Below are 20,302 nucleotides of genomic sequence, written 5' to 3'. Positions count from 1 at the left end.
CCTCTTTGCTTTCAGCAAGCAAGGTTGTGTCATCTGCATATTGTAGGTTGTTAATGATTCTTCCTTCAACCTGATGCCCCCACCTTCTTTATGTAGTGCAGCTTCTCGGATTATTTGCTCAGCATACAGATTGAATAAGTGTGGTGAAAGGATACAACCCTGACGCTCACTTTTCCTGATCTTAAACCACACAGTATCCCCTTGTTCTGTTCGAACGACTGCATCTTGGTCTATGTATAGGTTCCACACGAGCACAATTAAGTGTTCTGGAATTCCCGTTCTTCACAGTGATACCTATAATTTGTTATGATCCACATGGTCGAATGCCTTTGCATAGTCAATAAAACACAGGTAAACATCTTTCTAGTATTCTCTGCTTTCAGCCAGGATCCATCTGACATCAGCAATGATATCCCTCATTCCACGTCCTCTTCTGAATCTGGTCTGAATTTCTGGCAGTTCCCTGTTGACGCAACCACTTTTGAATGGTCTTCAACAAAATTTTACTTGCGTGTGCTATTAATGATATTGTTCTATAATTTCTGCATTCTGTTGGATCACCTTTCTTTGGAATGGGCACAGATATGGATTGCTTCCAGTTGATTGGCTGGGTAGCTGTCTTCCGAATTTCTTTGCATAGATGAGTGAGCACTGCCAGTCCTCCATCCATTGTTGAAACATCTCAGTTGGTATTCTGTCAGTTCCTGGAGCCTTGTTTTTTGCCAATGCCTTCAGTGCAGTTTGGACTTCTTTCTTCAATACCATCAGTTCTTGATCGTATGCTACCTCCTGAAATGGTTGAATGTTGACCAATTCTTTTTGGTACAGTGACTGTGTATTCCTTCCATCTTCTTTTCATGATTCCTGAGTTGTGCAATATTTTGCCTATAGAATCCTTCAGTGTTGCAACCTGAGACTTGAATTTTTTCTTCAGTTCTTTCAGCTTGAGAAGTGCTGAGCATGTTCTTCCCTTTTGGTTTTCTAACTCCAGGTCTTTACAAATTTTGTTATAATACTTTATCTTCTCTTGCCGCCCTTTGAAATCTTCTATTCACCTCTTTTATGTCATCATTTCTTTCTTCCGCCTTAGCTACTCTATGTTCAAGGGCAAGTTTCAGAGTCTCTTCTGACATCCATCTTGGTCTTTTCTTTCTTTCCTGTCTTTTTAATGACCTTTTGCTTTCTTCATGTATGATGTCCTGAATGTCATCCCACAACTCATCTGGTCTTCGGTCATCAGTGTTCAGTGCATCAAATCTATTCTTGAGATAGTCTCCAAATTCAGGTGCGATATACTCAAGGTTGTGTTTTGGCTCTCTTGGACTTGTTTTTATTTTATTCAGCTTCAGCTTAAACTTGCATATGAGCAATTGATGGTCTGTTCCGCAGTTGGTCCCTGGCCTTGTTCTGACTGATGATATTGAGCTTTTCCATTGTCTCTTTCGACAGATTTAGTCGATATGATTCCTGTGTTTTCCATCTGGTGAAGTCCATGTGTGTAGTCACTGTTTATGTTGTTGAAAAACAGTATTTGAAATGAATAAGTCATTGGTCTTGCAAAACTCTACCATGTGATCTCCGGCATCTTTTCTATCACCAAGGCTGTATTTTCCAACTGCTGATCCTTCTTTGTTTCCAACTTTCACATTTCAATCACCAGGAATTATCAATGCATCTTGAATGAACGTGTGATCAATTTCAGACTGCAGAAATTGGTAAAAATCTTCAATTTCCTCATCTTTGGCATTAGAGGTTGGGGCGTAAATTTGAATAAAAGTCATATTAACTGGTCTCCCTTGTAGGCGTATGGTTATTATCCTATCACTGACAGCATTGTACTTCGGGATAGATCTTGAAATGTTCTTTTTTGACAATGAATGTGGTGCAATTCCTCTTCGGTTTGTCACCCCTGGCATAGTAGACCATATGACTGTCTGATGCAGATGGCCATTACCAGTCCATTTCAGCTCAGTAATGCCTAGGATATTGATCTTCAAACATTCCATTTCGTTTTTGACAACTTCCAATTTTCCTTGATTCACACTTCCTACATTCCACATTCCAGTTATTAATGGATGCTTGCAGCTGTTTCTTCTCATTTTGAGCTGTGCCACATCAGCAAATGAAGGTCTCGAAAGCTTACTCCATCCACATCATTAAGGTCAACTCTACTTTGAGGAGGTAGCTCTTCCCCAGTCATATTTTGAGTGCCTTCCAACCTGAGGTGCTCATCTTCCAGCACTATATCAGACAGTGTTCCTGCTAGTCATAGTGTTTTCACTGGCCAGTTTTTTCAGAAGTAGACTGCCAGGTCCTTCTTACTAGTCTGTCTTAGTCTGGAAGCTCCACTGACACCTGTCTACCATGGGTGACCCTGCTGGTATTTGAAATACCAGTGACATAACTTCCAACATCACAGCAACAGGCAAGCCACCACAGTGCAACAAACTGACAGATGCATGGTGGACATACATACATGCATATGTGTAAAACCAAAACCAAACCTGTTGTGGTTGAGATGATTCCGAATTATAGCAACTCTATAGGATGGAGTAGAACTGCTCCATAGGGTTTCCAAGGAGCAGCTAGTGGATTCAAACTGCTCACCTTTTGGTTAGCAGCCAAACGCTTAACCACTGAACCACCAGGGCCCTATATATATATGAAATATATTAAAAAAATATATATATATGTATATATATACATCTTTATTTTAACCTTAGAAATAATTACTTGTTTATGTACTTGTTGTGGATTGAATTATGTCCCCAAAAATGTGTGTCAACTTGGCTAGGCCATGATTCCCAGTATTGCTTGATTGTCCACCATTTTGTCATCTGATGTGATTTTCCTGTGTGTTGTAAATCCTACCTCTGTGATGTTAATGAGGCAAGATTAGAGGCAGTTATGTTACTGAGGCAGCACACAGTCTACAAGATTAGGTTGTATCTTGAGTAAGTCTCTTTTGAGAGTTAAAAGAGAGAAACCAGCAGAGAGATGGGGGACCTCCTGCCACTAAGAATGAAAACCAAGAGGGGAACGCGTCCTTTGGACCCAGGGTCCCTGCGCTAAGAAGCTGCTAGACTAGGGGAAGGTTGATGACAAGGACTTCCTCTAGAGGCGACAGAGAGAAAAAGCCTTCCCCTGGAGCTGGGACCCTGAATTCGGACGTCTAATCTCCTAAACTGTGAGAGAATAAACTTCTGTTTGTTAAAGCCATCCACTTGTGGTATTTCTGTTATAGCAGCACTAGATAACTAAGACAGTACTCAGTATTCATTCCGATTTACCTGTATGCTTCCAATTTTCTTTACTCTTCATTCTTTCTCACATCTCAGACTTCCATTTAAGATGGCTTTCCCTTTCTTCGTGTACAATTTCTTGGGTATATGCCATCTGCTTGCAGCAGATTTGCTCAATTTTTGTTTGTCTGAAGGTATCTTTGTTTTGTCCTCATTCTTGAAAGATAATTTTGCTGGGCATAGAATTATATGGGATAGCTATAGACATTCAGCACATTGAAGATACCCCCGTCTTCAGACTCCCACTGTTGCCATTGAGAACTCAGCTTTTATTTGGTAGCTACTTTTTTTCTCTTCGCTTCTTTTTTGGTGTTCTTCAATTTCACTATAATGTGTCTAGGTGTGAATTTCTTTGTTTTTATCCTACTTGGCAATCACTGGCCTTCCTGAAGCCTTTAATTGCTGCCTTTCATCAGTTCTGAAAAGCTCTCAGCCATTAATTCTTTTGCCTCTCTCACATTCGCTTTCTTCTCCCTTTATGAAACTGATTAGACCTAAGTTAGGTCTTCTCATTCTGTCTTCTAAAACCTTTTTTTAAAATATATTTTCTTTCCCATCTCTTTGACCCTCTGTGATGCATTTTAGAACAATTTCTTCCCATCTATATTCCAGTTGGAAACCCTGGAGCTATGGCTGCTAAACAAAAGGTCAGGAGTTCGAATCCACCAGGCACTCCTTGGAAACCATATGGGGCAGTTTTGCTCTGTCCTGTAGGGTCGCTGTGAGGCAGTGGGCTTTTTTTTTTAATTCCAATTCATGAATTATCTCTTCAGCTGTATCTAGCCAGCACTTAAAATCATTAATTGAATTGTTAACTTCAGTTATTGTATGTATTTTACTTCCTAAAACTACATTCAATTCTTCTTTAAATATTCAAGGCCATTTTAATATTTTTTTTGAACTTTATTTCTTTAAATGCAGTAAGTATTGTTATTTTATAATCCGGACCTATTAATTCCTAAAGTCTTCGTGTATTTGTGTCTGTAGTTTTTGTTTTGTTTGTTTATTTCTGCTGGTCCTGGATCATGGCATGTTATCTTTGTATGATTATGTATTCCTAATTGTGATCTGCTCATTTCCCTTGTAGGAATTCTCTGAGGTTAAAGATGAAGACCATTCCTTCAGGGAGAATTTATATTCGCTTCATCCAGGGGCCTTGGACACACTATCCATTGGGTCCACTTTGCACTAAATTCATGGGTTTGAGTTGTTTTTCAACCAGATAATGTGAATTTGAGGTACAAACCCAGACAAAGGTTGGCTTGTGGTCACAGTTATCAGGGACTTTTTTTTTATTATTTTCCCCTCTATTCAGGTACCAGGGCTTCTCCCCTTGGGTGGCCTGGGCTTTGCCTTCTGTCCCAAGCATCCTTCAAAGCTGTGGAAATGGAAGCTCAGGTGTTCCATTCCTGGCAAATTCATTCAAAGCATAAGTGGCTTCAATGCTTCTCTTACCTCTCTGTGTTTTCAATTCCTCCTAGATTTTGGCCTCATAATTCCTTACCGTTTTGTCAGCTCTTAATGATTTTAAGACTTAAAATTTTTTTAATCTAACCCTTTTTAGTTGTTTACAGTGGGGGGAGTCGGTGCCAGTACCTATATTATCAGAAACAGAAGTCCCACCTGCCTCATTTCCATGTGCCTCCAAATGGCCTCTTGCTGCCCAGGGCTTCCAACCATTATGACCCAGGTAGAGCCTTGGCATTGCCCTGTGCTATGGAAATCCCTGTTGCACTTATTTCCTATAAAGTTTCACCTGTATCCATAGGCTATTAAGTTGAACAGGACCTTGTAGATCATCTAGGCCAATGGTTCTTAAATGAAAACTCTCACCAAAACATGTATGAATGTAGTATTGGGTAGAAGTGCAGGGTTGGGGTCTGACTGCCAAGCTCCAAACTGGGCTTCATTGCTTACTAACTGTGGGATTGTGGGCAAGTTACTCAGCCTCTTGGTGCCTACCTACTTCTTCTGTAAAATGGGATGAATATTTGTAACCACCCAAAATGTTTGTTTTGAGAGTAAAATGAGATATGAGTAAAGCAGTTAGTATAGTACCTTCTCCAATAGTAAAGAAATTGTAGCTATTATTATTAGTATCAGAATTTTCCATGGAGCTTCATAAATACACAGTCAGGTCTCCAGGATCCCTCCAGATCTACAAACTTAGAATCTCTCTAGTGTGGCCTGGGCATGAGTATATTCAGCTACCTCCATAGAAAAGTGTGACCCACACCACATTCTGAGAACCACCCATGCAGCCCACCCCACTTTTTGCCATTGTAGATGTTACGTGACCTACTCATATCCAGGGAGCTGGTCAGAGCCTTGACTAGTGTCCAGGTCCCTGATCTTGACTGTGGTCCAGTGGATTCCTCCCTTGACCCCATCATTTTACCAACACTGTCTCCTTCCCAGAGTTTCATTTCCTTCCTCTTTACCCAGTGACCCTAGGTGCTAACATGTTAAATAGGTCAGTGAATAAGCTAAAATGCCATTCAGCTAATTCATCATCTTAATGGAAAACCATCTTTTCTCATCTCATTGGTGATGCATGTAGGCTGGGACTACTCTCCTGCAGCTCCTGTGTCTACTTGTGCTCTCCCCTCCCTGGACACCAAGAGCTGGCTGCCTTGTCCATCTCGTCCACTTCATGGTGAGCTCCTTCATTCTACAAATATTTCTTGGCTTCCTATTGGGTACAGGCTTGTGCTGAGCACAGGGATATAGAAAGTAACAGAACCAATACGGTTCTTGCTCACCTGGAGGTCACAGCTGGTGAGACAGAGACCATGTCATGTAGATGTGGCATGCTCAGTTTAGTAGAGTGATTGGCACACAGTTGATGCTCAATGAGTGAGAGTTGAATGAGTTAAGGAATGAGCAGAGTCACCCTGAACTGTCTCCCGGTAAGCATTCAGTGGCGCCATGCCCAGCACTGCAGCAGAAGCAAGCCCAGCAGTTCTGGTCCATTGACTTCTCTTGGAGCTGCCCTACCCATTGTACCTGCAGGCCTCTCTGCTGTGGAGGTGGGGGAGGCTGGGACATCCCTTCACTCCCCTGTAATCACCCACCCCCTCACTTACATGGGCAGAGCAGGGGGGCTAATTTCCTTGAGGGATTGGTGCCACACTGGTTTTTTACGGCTGCTCTATGGTTGAATTTGATATAAAATACATGTTCCTGTTCATTGCCATTTATGTGTTAGTTATCATTAACTGCCATTATAATTTTTTCCCAGTGGCAATTACATTGATATTACTATATCTAAATCAAAGAGGACATTGCAGCAATTGCTGTCATAAGTTGATTGGGAACCACCTAATTTTTAAGTGACACTATTTTCTTATCAGCACAATAATTTCCCTTTGCAATAAATAATATACCAGGAGAGTTGTGCAACCAAAAAGTGTAGATGTTCTCGTTTGCAAAGAGAACTACTGTGCCATTTTACACATGATTTTTTAAATAAACAGAACCTGTACCTACAGTTTCTCTTTCATAAGAGTAACAAAATGGAAAGATCTGAAATCCTAGGACTGGCAAATATTTTAACAGATTTTGAACCCAGTAGCTGAATGGCAGGGGATGGGTAGGGAATGAGCTTTTCCTGCTTTAAATCTTTTGCTAAATTAGATGAAGAAGGGAGGGAGGGAAGGAGAAAGAGAAGGGAAGGGAAGGGAGAGGAGATAGGAGGTGGAGGACATCCCATCCAGCTTTCCTTCTACTCAGGCAGACAGCTCTCCTGCCCCCCTCCCCCCCTGCCCCATTCCAGGGGTCACAGTCAAGGGCTCTGCTAGGGTGTTGTCTTAGTCATCTAGTGCAGCTATAACAGAAATACCACAAGTGGATGGCTTTAACAAAGAGAAATTTATTTCTTCACAGTAAAGTAGGCTAAAAGTCCCAATTCAGGATGTCAGCTCCAGGGGAAGGCTTTCTCTGTCGGCCTTCTCATCAATCTACTCCCTGGCCTAGGAGCTTCTCCGCACAGGGACCTCGGGTCCAAAGGATGTGCTCTGCTCCCAGCACTGCTTCCTTGGTGGTATGAGGTCCCCCACGCTCTGCTTGCTTCCCTTTCCTTTTATCTCATGTAAGATAAAAGGTGGTGCAGGCCACACCCCAGCGAAACTCCCTTTACCTTGGAACAGGGATGTGACCTTAGTAAGGGTATTACAGTCCCAGCCTAATCCTCTTTAACATAAAATTACAACCACGAAATGGAGGACAACCACACAATACTGGAAATCGTGGCCCAGCCAAATTGATACATACATTTTTTGAGGGAGATAATTCAATCCATGATAGGTGTTTTGTGGGCTGGGCAGTGTTACCCCCTATATGCAAGGCAGAAATTCACCCACAGTCACCTCAGCTTCTCCTAGACCACACCCAGGGCCAGAAATCTGATGGGTAGTAGCCCTAGGATATGAGGGGAGTTCTGCCTGCAACCTCAAATTCCTTTTAGTAGGGTGGAACCTTTTCTTTTCTAGTTGGTGATGGGATGCCAAAAGGGGGTCAGTGGTTTCTATCAGCTCTCTCCCTGAGGGCCTTTTCCCAGTGGTTGAACCTAAGTGTGAGTGGTGGGTAGGGGCTTCCAGGAGTGGAGAAGAGAACCCCTTGGAGGAGGGCAAGCTCCCCTCTTCTCTGGTCCAGCTGAGGTGGCCCAGAAATGGCAGCAGGAGCTTACCTGCAGAGCAGGAGGTGGTCGCTCTCTCCCTTCTCAAACCCCTGGACTCCCCCTCTTCAGGCCTCTCTGGAGTTTGTCCCCACTGCTTTATATCCTCCTCCCCCACTCCACGCCCCTGCATCTAGCTGAAGAGACTGAAGCTCTCCTTCCGATGGGCTTCTGTTCATCCCGCCCTCCACAGTGGAAACATCTTCCCCATCTCCAGGAGTGCAAACTTCAACTCAAACACCGCAGCTCCTTGGAGCTCCCCAGGAACAACCCATTCTTCCTCTTCAGTATCCTTTGGAACTTTCCTTTCCTGACACTCTGAGTCAAACAGACCTGGCTCAACAATGACTGACAGTTTCTAGCTGTGAGACATTAGGAAACTCATCTTCTCTGGGCCCCAGTGTCATCAGTAAATGGAAATAAAAGCATCTTCCTGAGTCATGTATCCCACAAGTATTTATTGAGCACCTGGCCTGCTGGGCAAGCTGCGGATCCTGGAGCAGGATGGCCTTGGCCCCACCAGCTGACTTATTTACTAGTTCAGCACTCTGTGCCTCAGTTTCCTTATCTGCACAGGGGGGTGACAGTAACAACAGAGTCTACCTCATGGGGTTGTTAACATGAGTTAAAGGAGTTATTACACCGAGCAGCTCTGTCCGCACGTGGCACAGGAAGGGTGAGATGTACTAGATGTCATTATTATTGATTCTGATGAAGGGCGTCCGATCCAGCATTGAGCTTATAGCTGACACCTGTGCTGTCCAACATGGCAGCCATGGGCCATATGCTACTGAGCACTAGCAACGCGGCTTGTCCGAAGTCCTTTGAAAGAAGGAGTGCAAAAAGTATCATCCATCTTTTTTTCATATTGACTAAAAGTTGAAATGATAATATTTTGGATATATTGGGTTAAATGAAAAATACTAGGAAAGTTAATTTAACCTTTTTATTTTTTTTTTACTGTAGTAAATGTATATAAGAACACAAGACCTCTCATCGTTTTTCCCGTGTACAATACAGTGACACCAGTTACATTCATGGTGTTGTGTAACCATCACCCATCTCCGTTGCCAAATTTTCTTTTCCCATAAATAGAAGCTCAATGTTTCCTCAACAGTGACCCCCCTTCCCACCACTGGTAATCACTAATAAACTTTGGTCTCTACACATGTGCCTATTGTCACCTCTTTTCTTTTAATGTGCCTACTAGAAAATGTAAAATTATGTTTGCAGCTTGCATGATATTTCTCCTGGACAGTGTTGGTCTAGAGCGCTGTGTACTGAGGATTTAATTGTAGAGTATATCAAGGGCTGAGCACAAAGCCAGGGACTCAGGTGGTATTCCTGATGGCGATTTCCCCCCTCCCTGCCCGGCCTCCCCTGGCGTCTGGTCTTCCCTGTGAAGCATGAGGTCCAGGGCCAGGGCGGCGTCAGCACCTCATCCCTTGCACATACCTGTGGCAGAGCCTTACTCAGGTGGGAGCCTCCCTACACCTGTGATGGGTGGAAGGCCACTGTTCTGTGTGCGGCTGGGATCCAACTGTTGGGCAGCAGGATCGATCCACCCGTTTCTTGAGCAGGTTCAGATATGGCCCAGAACTGGGGCCTCTGACTGCCTGGTGCCTTGGGACTCCAGACTGGTGGCGGGCAGGAAACAAAGAGCGGCTGGTGAACCTGCGATCGTCCGCACCTCACTGCGCTGGCCGTGCGAGGTCCTGGGAATGAGAAATAATAATGTACAATATGTGCAATAATGAGACTGGTGGTGGAGAGTTGTCTTGAAAGGACAAGGAACAATTAAGCTTGCTGACTTCCACGTGTTAGAGTGACCGGGTGCCATGCTGCCCTGCTCATCCTTCTGTTGTTCCTGGACTGGCAGCCCAGCCGCCTCTGGCCTCTTCTCTCACATTGGGCCTGGTCCCCTTGAGGCTGCTGCACGTGCGTGAGCTAGAGACCTCCATCCCAGGCCCTGTCCCTGCTGAGCAGGACAGTGTCTGTATCCAAAGGCCCCCTGTCCCAGGACTTGTCCCCACTGAGTGGACAGGGTCTGCATCTGACTGCCCTCCTGCCCGATTATGACTGAACACTTAGTGACTGTGTGAGTGAATGCTAGGATGACCTCCCCTCTTGCAGACGGAAGGTGTAGACAGGCTGTTGTGGGTGGGCATTGACAGAGGAGAGTGGCAGCAGCATGGACCCCGGAGGGCGATGCCTGAGGACACAGCTTCCCTCATCACGTGAGTGTAGGGAAGGAGCTATGCACACGTGGGCCTTCCAGTGCTTGGGCAAGACCAGTGAATGGCTAATCTGGGCCCGGGGTTTGCCCCTAAGCCTGCACCTCTCCAATCCAAGAAGCTTGAGAGGAAGTCCACCCAGGAGGACACAGGATGCACTGTCCTGCATCTTCTCTCACCTCGTTCTTTTTGAGAAAGTGGGGACTTTCAGCTGCACTTCAGGCTGCTCCTGCCGTGGTCTCCTCAGTTCAGGCTGTTTCCACTCCCCATGAGGGCGTACTCCTGTTCCCATCGCCAGTAAGATGTGAGGGCTCCACTCTGGCTGGCCCTGGGACGTCCCCAGGCACAGAGGACCAGTGCTGGCATGAACACATGAGGGAGGCCCTTCCAGGCGCCTTGGTCATGCCTCTCTGCCGGCCGATCATGTGGCCCGCTCACGTCAGTCTGAGTTTGCTGGAGTCCCCTTCAACTGGCTTCCACCCCCAGGGGTCCTGTTTAAACACAGCAACAGGGCTAAGGGGAGCGGTGGGTGCATACACGGAGCTCTTTCCTGCCATTTGTCTTGTCTACTCCCTGCCCTGCCAGGCTCTGGTGGCTGCCCCACCCCAACCCAGGGCTTCTTACACTCACCAGGGTTTCCACGGATTCACTGTGGGCCCATCTTCCCTGGAAGGAACAAAGACTTGTGTACAAGTGGCTAGGACGGTAATACGTGTGCTGTCTTGTGGTGGCCAGCGATGTGGACGTCACACTGGCTTCTGGCCCTTTGGTTCTCATTTTTGGTGGTGGTGTCCACCATGTACATCCCCAAGGGGAGACCCCTCACGTCAGGGGGACCTGCTGCTGTTTGTAGCAAGCCACATGCCCTTAAACTCACCTCTGCCGCGAAAATGTGAGTGGACATTTAAATGCAATGGGACTGGTGTCCTTTGATGTGGCCACAGGCTTGTAAATGAGAGAGTTTTCTACCAGGTATTGTCACAGACATTCTGCTACTAATAGAATGGGTTGATTACCTTAGAGTAAAATGCTCTAGAAAAAGTAGGCTTCAGATCTTCTCAGAAAGCATTTGGAAGCGCCTTACGTTGTGCAAGAAATGTGTTGGGAGTGGTGTAGAAGGGAGGCAGATGAGCCACCAGCCTGAGGCTTAGGCCTAGCTGTGGAGCTGTGTGTCCTCAGGCAAGTCGCCATAACTCTCCTGGCCTCAATTTCTCCCCTACAAAATGAGGAAGCTGGACTATACCATCTCTAGGATCCCTTTCAGACCTTAAAGTCTGTGATACTATGGTTGCAGTTCTTGATAAGTAGCACTCTGTCTCCCCGTGAGGGAAAATACAAAAGCAGGGACTACAGGGGAAGAAATTACTATATTACCTGCCCCTCCAAAACCAAACCTATTGCCGCAGAGTAGATTCTGACTCGTAGCGCCCCTATAGGAAGGACAGAGTAGAACTGACCCACAGGGTTTCCTAGACGGTAATCTTCACGGGAGCAGACTGCCACATCTTCCTCCAGGGAGCAGGCTGGTGGGTTCGAACAGCTGACCTTTCACTTAGCAGCCTAGAGCTTAACCTTTGCACCACTGGGGCTCCTTATATTAACCAAAGTCACTGTAAATTTTGTAGACTGGGAAACTCCTCACTCTCCTCAAAGCAAATTGTTGTTGTTAGATGCCATCGAGTCCATTCCAACTCATAGTGACCCCATGAGTCAGACTAGAATTACCCCATAGGGTTTTCTTGACTGTAATCTTTACAGATGCAGATTGCCAGGTCTTTCTCCCATGGTGCTGCTGTTTGGTTTGATCCACCAACCTTTCAGTTAGCAGCCGAGCTCTTAACCATTACACTACCAGGGCTCCTTTCAAAGAAGATTAGAAGGAACAAAATTCCCTTTTGCCAGAAAATGATTAAAAAATAAGCCATTCATCATTTCATCAAGAAGGAGTTCGTACTAAATCATCTGGTGATTTAATTTAGGAAAGTAAGTGTAAATTCATTTTTAAACTTTAATCTCTGTATTCTATATGAACAAACTTTAAGAGTTAAAATAACTACTGAGAATGTTGTAAATTGTTTTTATGGTCCCCATCAAAAATATTCACTTAGTTTCGTGTGTGTCATTGGCTCAATTTTAGGCAGTTGTTTGCTGCTGTCAAGTCAACACTGACTTAGGACAACCTTACATGTAACGGAATGAGACATTGCCTGGTCCTGCGCCATCTTCATGATCGTTGGTATGTTTGAGCTCATTGTTGTGGCTATTGCGTCCATCCATCTCATTGAGGGTTTCCCTCATTTTTGCTGACCCTTTACTTCACCAAACATGATGTCCTTTTCTAGTGATTGGTCTCTTCTGAAGACGTGTCCAAAGTAAGCGAGACTCAGTTTGCCATCCTCGCTTCTAAGGACCATCCCGTCTTTATTTCTTCTAAGACTGCTTTGTTCATTCTTCAGGCAGTCCATGGTATATTCGATATTCTTCACCAACACCACAGTTTGGATGCATCACTTCTTCTGTCTTCCTTTTTCATTGTCCAGCTTTTGCATGCATATGAGGCGACTGAAAAGACGGTGGCTTGGGTTGGGTGCACCTTAGTCATCAATGTGTCATGTTTACTTTTTGCAACTTAGAATAGATTTTTACAAGCAATAGACGGCCAGACAGACATCTCTCTCAGCACTCAGGGATCGGACTGGGTGTGCCCCAGAACACTGATGGGGTGTTCTTAGTAACTTCCTATTTTCTCTCCCTAAAGGAAGTATAACAAAGAAGGACCCTCCCCTAGAGCTGGTGCCCTGAATTGGGCTTCTAGTCTCGAAAACTATGAGCCAACCAATTTTTGTTCTTTAAAGGCACCTACCTGTGGTATATTTTGTTAAAGCAGCACTAGGTAATTAAGGTAGGCTGGACATGATAATCGGTACTTTCCATAGTTCATCAGATTTTATTCACAGGAAAGTGTTATTATTCTTCCTGCTTTATGATGACAAAAGGGAGAGAGAGAGAGAGAAAGGAAAAAGGTGAGGCTCACGTAGGTTAAGAATCCTTCCCAAAGTTGTGGTGCTTATCAGTGGAAGAGGTGGGATAGAGCTCAGGTCTCCGACTTCCAAGCATGTGTGTGCTAGTTCTGTCACACTGCCAGGGCTTTCCTGAGCACACCTTCTCCAGGTAGAACAGGATCCTTGCACGGGGGGCTAGCATGGTGCTCAGAATCATGAAGAAACTTATCAGAAGAATGAAATTCTTTTTAGTTTATCCTTAAATGATGTTGTTGATGTTGTTAGGTGCCATTGAGTCGATTTCAACTCATAGTGATCCCATGTGACAGAGTAGAAGTGCCCAGTAGGGTTTCCAAGGCTGTAATCTTTATGGAGAGCCCTGGTGGCACAGTGGTTAAGCGCTTGGCTAACTGAAAGTTCAGCAGTTCGAACCCACCAGCCGCTCTGTGGGAGAAAGATGTGGCAGTCCGCTTCCGTAAAGATTACAGCCTTGGAAACCCTATGGGGCAGTTCTACTCTGTCCTGTAGGGTTGCTATCAGTTGGAATCGACTCAGTGGCAACGGGTTTAATCTTTACGGAAGCAGATCGCCAGGCCTTTCCTGCAGAGCCACTGGGTGGGTTCCAACTGCCAATCTTTTGGTTAGCAGCCAAGCCCTTAACCATTGCACCACCAGGGTCCTTCCTTAAATGATAGTCGTTCTTATTTGTCTAATGATTTAGTATTCATTCATTCATTCACTCATTCATTCAGTAATGTATTGAGTGTGCCTACTATGTGCCAGGCATTTATTGGGACCTTCGTTAGTTCAGTGATGTCTGACTTTGATGTGTGGGTATCAGAATCACACACAGACCCCCAAGTCCTCATGCCCAAGTGGTAGGTATCATGGAGACTTTGGAAGAAGCCTAGCATTGAGGGACTGTATTTTGGGGAGTGCTAGGTCAGCACACTGGATTAATGTCAACAGAACATTAAAAATTTATGAAGAGTAAAGTACTTATTTGTTGCACCAACAGGCAGATTTGCTCACCCTATTTTCCAGATGAGCAGTCTCAGGCACAGAGAGCTTGCCTGGTTTGCCCAAGGCTATTGCAAGGGGTTACAAAGAGCACAGCTTTCTGAGGTCTCCTTTGCAACTGGCCAGGTCCTCCCATGGAATCCTGCAGTAGTAGACTCGGGAGGCACTGCATAGGGGATTTGTTGATTTGATCTTAAATTTTGATTTAAATATTGATTTATCAGCAAGTACTATGTTCTAGGAGCCCTGGTGGAGCAATGGTTAAGCACTCGACTGCTAGCTGAAAGGTTGAAGGTTTGAACCCACCAGGTGCTTTGTAGGAGAAAGACCAAGTGATCTGCTCCTGTAAAGATTTCAGGCTAGGACACCCTATGGAGCAGTTCACACTGGGTCTCTGTGAGTCAGAATTCACTCCATGGCACCCAACAACAACTGTATTCTAGCACAGGAGCAAAGTGCTGGAGAACCAGTGGTGTCAGTAAGACCGGTCCTACTTCAAGAAGCCCACAGTCTATCAGGGAAGTCGGAGATGTAAAAGGATATCTCACAGGGCATTGTTGTGCTAAGTGCTAAAAATGGGATGTGAACAAAGTGCTATGAAGCTGAAGGACAGTAACCACCTTGTCCAGGTGGAACTGGAATCGACTCAGACTCATGGTAACCCCATGTGTGTCACAGTAGAACTGTGCTCCATAGGGTTTTCTGTGGCTGATTTTTCTGAAGTAGATTTCCCGGCCTTTCTCCTGAGGCACCTCTGGGTGGACTTGAACCTTCAATCTTTCAGTTAGCAGCTGAGCACGTTCACTGTTTGCACCACCCAGGGACTCCTTGCTACATTTTAGCAACATATTTTTAAAGCTTACTGGTCAAAGAAGAGGTACCACCTGGAAGCTTGGAGACCCCAAAATTTCTCAGTTTCCTACTTGGGGGTCTGCAAGGGCCCTGGGAAGTTGACCTTCAGAAAAGATACCAATGATCCTCTTCTTAGCCCAGTCTGACTTTTCTTTCTTTCTTTCTTTCTTTTTTTTTAAATTTTGTTGTTGTTGTTGAGAATATACACAGCAAAACATACACCAGTTCAACCATTTCTCCATGTACAATTCAGTGACATTGATTACATTCTTCAGGTTGTGCAACCATTCTCACCCTCCTTTTCTGAGTTGTTCTTCCCCATTAACATAAACTCACTGCCTCCTCAGTTTCCTGTCTAATCCTTCGAGTTGCTCTTGTCACTTTGATCCCCTATAGATAGTTCTTAAAAGAGCTTAATGCTCAAGGTGGACATCTTTTTACTAGTTAAGCTAAACTGTTGTTTGGTTTTAAGACTTCAGGGGATATTTTTGGTTTAAGGTTTAAACATTTTCTCAGGGCAGTAGTTTCAGGGGTTCATCCAGACTCCATGGCTCCAGAAAGTCTGGAGTCCGTGAAAATTTTAAATTCTGTTCTACATTTTCCGCCTTTTGATCTGGATTCTTTTGTAGAATCTTTGATCAAAATGTTGAGTTAATGGTAGCCACCAGCCTTTTTGAGAGCGGTCCACTTCCCATTGCACCGACCTCTGGCTCCTGTTCTCCCTGCAGTGCCCAATTTTTCTGAGATCATCAGCGATCACCTTGCTGCCTCCCAGCCCCAGTCTTGCTCCACTCCAGCCCTCCCTCCCCTCTGCGGGTGCACATGTGAAGGGAGTTGGTTGGTTCCCTCGCTCACCTGTTCAAACTCCTCCTCAGACTCCTTCTCGGAACAGGTTTTCCCAGGCCCTCCCCAGGCAGCCCCTTGCACTCTTCTGTGGGTGGTGGTGACTGCAGAAAAGGAAAATTCGAACCTGGCTATGCATTCCCAGGAAGATGGTGCTATGGTAACCACAGTAATAACCAAGTATGAAGGACGAGGGCACTGGAGCTCAGGGGAGCTAAGCGATTTGCCCAATCGCACACAGCGAATCACCGAGGGCTCCAAAGTAGACACTTGTTTCCCGCCCCCTTGTTGCTGTCATGGCAACCCCACGTTCAACAGAACAAAATGCTGCCGGGTTCTGCACCATCTTCATGATTGTTGGTATGCTTGAGTCCACTGTTGCGGCCACTGTGTATTTTGAGTTGGACCTAGGGACTCATCTTCCAGCACTGTATCAGACAATGTTCTGTTGTGATCCATAGGGTTTTCTTTAGTTAGTTTTCAGGAGATCATCAGGCCTTTCTTCCTCTGTCTTAGCCTGGAAGCTCCGCTGAAACCTGTCCACCATGGGTGACCCTGCTTGTATTTGAAATACTCATGGCATAGCTTCCAGCATCATAGCAACACACACGTCACTGCGGTGCGACAAACTGACAGATGGGTTGTGGTCCTGCCCCCTAGCCCACCGCTATTTGTAAACTTCTACGATTTGATTTTATCTACAAATCAATTAGCTTTCTTTCCATACCAAGATTTTTCCTTCCATCTTTCCTATTCAGTGAGCGCTTATCCCGAATACTGTGGTATATTAAGAAACACTTGTAAGGATTATAACGTTGTCTCTTATCAAGGCCACAGCCTCTTAAATTACTATAATTTCCATGTGCCCATCTTTAAATAAAGGCTATTTGTGTGGCCACATTGCTTGTTCCAAGTGACCTGATCCAAAGGTGATATAAACCAGATGCGTTCCCTTTCATCAGGATAATTGTAAAATCTCAGCTAACGATGTACGTAAGCTGAGTGGCAAGAGACTCAACAAAGAACGGCTGGTGTTTTCTTAGTGCCCCTGTAGGAGGGCTGAGGTTTAGTTGGTGACATTCGGGTGGGGAGAGTACTGGCATGACAAAGAATGTGCCTGTAAACAGAGGGAAGCATGGCTCTGGGAAGGCACGATCCACCTTTATTTAAAAAGGTCATGAACTTCAAAAAAATTAAACAAATCCGTTGCCTTCCAGTCTATCCTGACTCATAGTGACCCTGTGCGACAGAGTAGAACTGCCCCATAGGGTTTCCAATGAGTGGCTGGTGGATTCGAACTGCCGACCTTTTGGTTAGCAGCTGAGCTCTTAACTTCTGCACCCACCAGGGCTCCAGTGAACTTTGAGGTAGGTTAATTTTGCTTAGCAGCTCCAGACTGCTCCTGCTACCTGCCGGGCTTCCATTCCGCCCCTTTGGAACTGCATGGAAACAGTTGCCACCAAAGCACTCTGATAGCAGACACCATGGGCAGGTGTCACAGCCGAGTTTCAGAATAGAAAGTTTAAAATGTGATTATGAAAGGTCATATCCAGCTTGTGTTTCTGCAGTTCATACCCAGGGAGCGGCACCACAAACAGCACTTGGTGAGCGGGCATCTCATCAAGGCCTCGCCACCCAGGGTGTGGTCCCCATACCAGCAGCATCAGCATCACCTGGGAAATGCAGAGCCCCAGGCCTCACTCTGGACCAACTGAACCAGAATCTGCATTAAACAAGTGATTCAAATGCACATTAAAGTTTCAGAAGCTCACTCTTAAGGTGAAAAAGCCTTGTTCTGAGGAAAGTCCACGTCTCTGTTCAGTGGTGACAATGGGACCCTGGACGAGTCATCTTTCTGTGCCTCACTTTTCTCACCTCTCAAATGGGAATCCTTCATCTCTATTTAATAATAAAGAGGTGAAGATAGTTTGGAAGTAGATTGCCGGGCCTTTCTTCCTAGGTGCCTCTGGGTAGACTCCAACCTCCAACCTTTAAGTTAGCAGCCGAGCACGTCCACTTTCACACTGCCCACCCCGCCAAGAGACTCCAAAGATAGTGATGTATTCAAATGCATCAAATGTGTAAATAAGTTCGAGATGTTATAAAATGTGCACGTAAAACTTTTAAACCGTGTTTTTAAATAACGGTAACGATAGCAATTTTCATTTCATTGCTTCTGGAGAAGGAATAGTCTTTAGAACGCCTCCTCCCACGGGCCGCCTTCTGTATACCCTGACATACCTGGTTGTAAGTAATTCTCCAAAAGTTACTGTAACAACCCTCAAGGAGACGATCCAATTTCCAAATGTAAATTTCAACAACATAGAGAGGGAACACTATTGCTACCAGTCCCCCTGTGAGAAATGAGGTTTTCTACAAAATGTGATTGCCTTTGACATTGTTGCTGTTCCCTGTGAAGTGGTTTTTCAATGTTAAAAGAAGCTGTCCCTACTGGGAAAGGATTTGTTCATGTAAAGTTGAAAGTTTATGCTTGTTATGCATGAGTTCCAGGGAAAGGAAGACAGAGCTGATGGAGAAAGACATGAATGTTCAATGTCGTGGTTTTGAAGGGCTAGTTTCTGAGCCTTCATGAGGACCTGTCATTTGTATGGAGAACAAGGATCTCGCCACACGTGGATAAGGATGAAATGTGGGGCCCACTTCTGGCTTTCGCCATACACATCCCCTTTACCCTAAAGCACCTCCCACTACCCATGCATGAATCCATTCACCTGCACTGTTGTGTCTGTTGTTGTTGTTAGGTGCCGTCCAGTCAGTGCCGATCCATAGCGACCCTGTGTACAACAGAACAAAACACTGCCTAGTCCTGCGCCATCCTCACAATCATTGCTATGCTTGAGCCCATTGTTGCAGCCACTGTTTGTCAGTCCATCTCACTGAGAGTCTTCCTGTCTTTCACTGACCCTGTCCTTTCCTAAGCGTGACGTCCTTCTCCAGGGACTGGTCTCTCTTGATAACATGTCCAAAGTACATGAGACAAAGTCTTGATATCCTTGCTTCTAAGGAGCATTCTGGCTGTACTTCTTCCAAGACAGACTGACCTGTTCATTCTTCTGGCAGTCCATGGTATATTCACTATTTTTTGGTGTTTTGTCTGTAGGAAGCAGAATTCAATTGCAGGTGGAACAGCAAACTCAATGTTAGATATTTTACGACAAAGGCGAAGATTACCATTATTAAACATGATCAGCTTTCTACAGGCAATAGCATAAGTAGGTGAAATCATTCTAGGAAAAAAAACAAACACTTTGCACCTGATAGTAGAGATCTTCCTTACTTGATATTTTTATTTGATACACCAGAATGCACTGAGAGGAGACCAGCCCCCTCCTTGTAGCATTAAAGCTAAATTGTGGGTGGTGGTGAGTTGATTCCAACTCATAGCGACCCCATGTGACAGAGTAGAACTGCCTCATAGGGTTTCCTATGCTGTAATATTTATGGGAACAGATCGCCAGGTCTTTCTCCTGTGGAGCCCTGGGTGGGTTCAAACCGTCAACCTGTTAGTTAGCAGCAAAGTACTTACCCATTGTGCCACCAGGGCTCCTTAAATTGTGGGTATGCAGCCATTAATTCCTTTTTTTTTTCCCAAAAGATGTGTGCTATGTAGACGATGCAGAATCAAGTGATTTTGCATCAGAACTTCTGCTGATTACAGATTTGAATGTACTTTCTGTCAGATTGTGATACTTCTGTCTACTGTGTCGGTCGTCATCTATTCCCCACAAAGATCTATAGCAAAGGCAGGTTTTTATGCAGTGACACTTTAAATCACCTAGATACTGAAGGGCATTGGCAAATTCTAGAGGGGACAAGAGATGACCTCATGCACTGGGAAGAACCTGCCTGGGTTTTCGTCTCACTTGAGAGTCCAGTGGACTCTGCAGTTCTTCCTGGGTCTCAGTTTCCTGGTGTATAAAATGGACAGAATCAGCTTATTTTACTGCATCAGTCCCACATATACCATTTGAAGGACAGCTGAGTCTCCTTGTTTCTGGGGGCTGGAGAGTGACATGTTCAGGATGCAGACTCCTTCCAGTTCTAAGTTTCCGCCTGCAAACAATGCCAAGGGAGCGGGCATGGATCTTTGGGGTTTCTGCATGCAGAACACCACGAAGTGACCTGTGCTTCTAAACAGGACATCTGCTATTCTTCACCTTCCGCTGACCCTGCACCATTCTTTCAAGGCATCCTCAGAGACGCTCAGCTCTTCATGGGGAGAGGACCAGGCACTGCCACAGCTGACAATTTCATGGAACATTTTTCTGAACTCTGAGCACAAATCCATCTTTCTTATTGGATGCTACTAGTAGTCAGTGGGGTGTGTTTTCATTATTATTTTAATTTCATGTT

The sequence above is a fragment of the Trichechus manatus genome, unplaced genomic scaffold (genome assembly GCF_000243295.1).
Source record: "Trichechus manatus latirostris isolate Lorelei unplaced genomic scaffold, TriManLat1.0 scaffold00183, whole genome shotgun sequence".
Classification (NCBI taxonomy): Eukaryota; Metazoa; Chordata; class Mammalia; order Sirenia; family Trichechidae; genus Trichechus; species Trichechus manatus.
Note: the sequence above shows the minus strand (reverse complement) of the source record.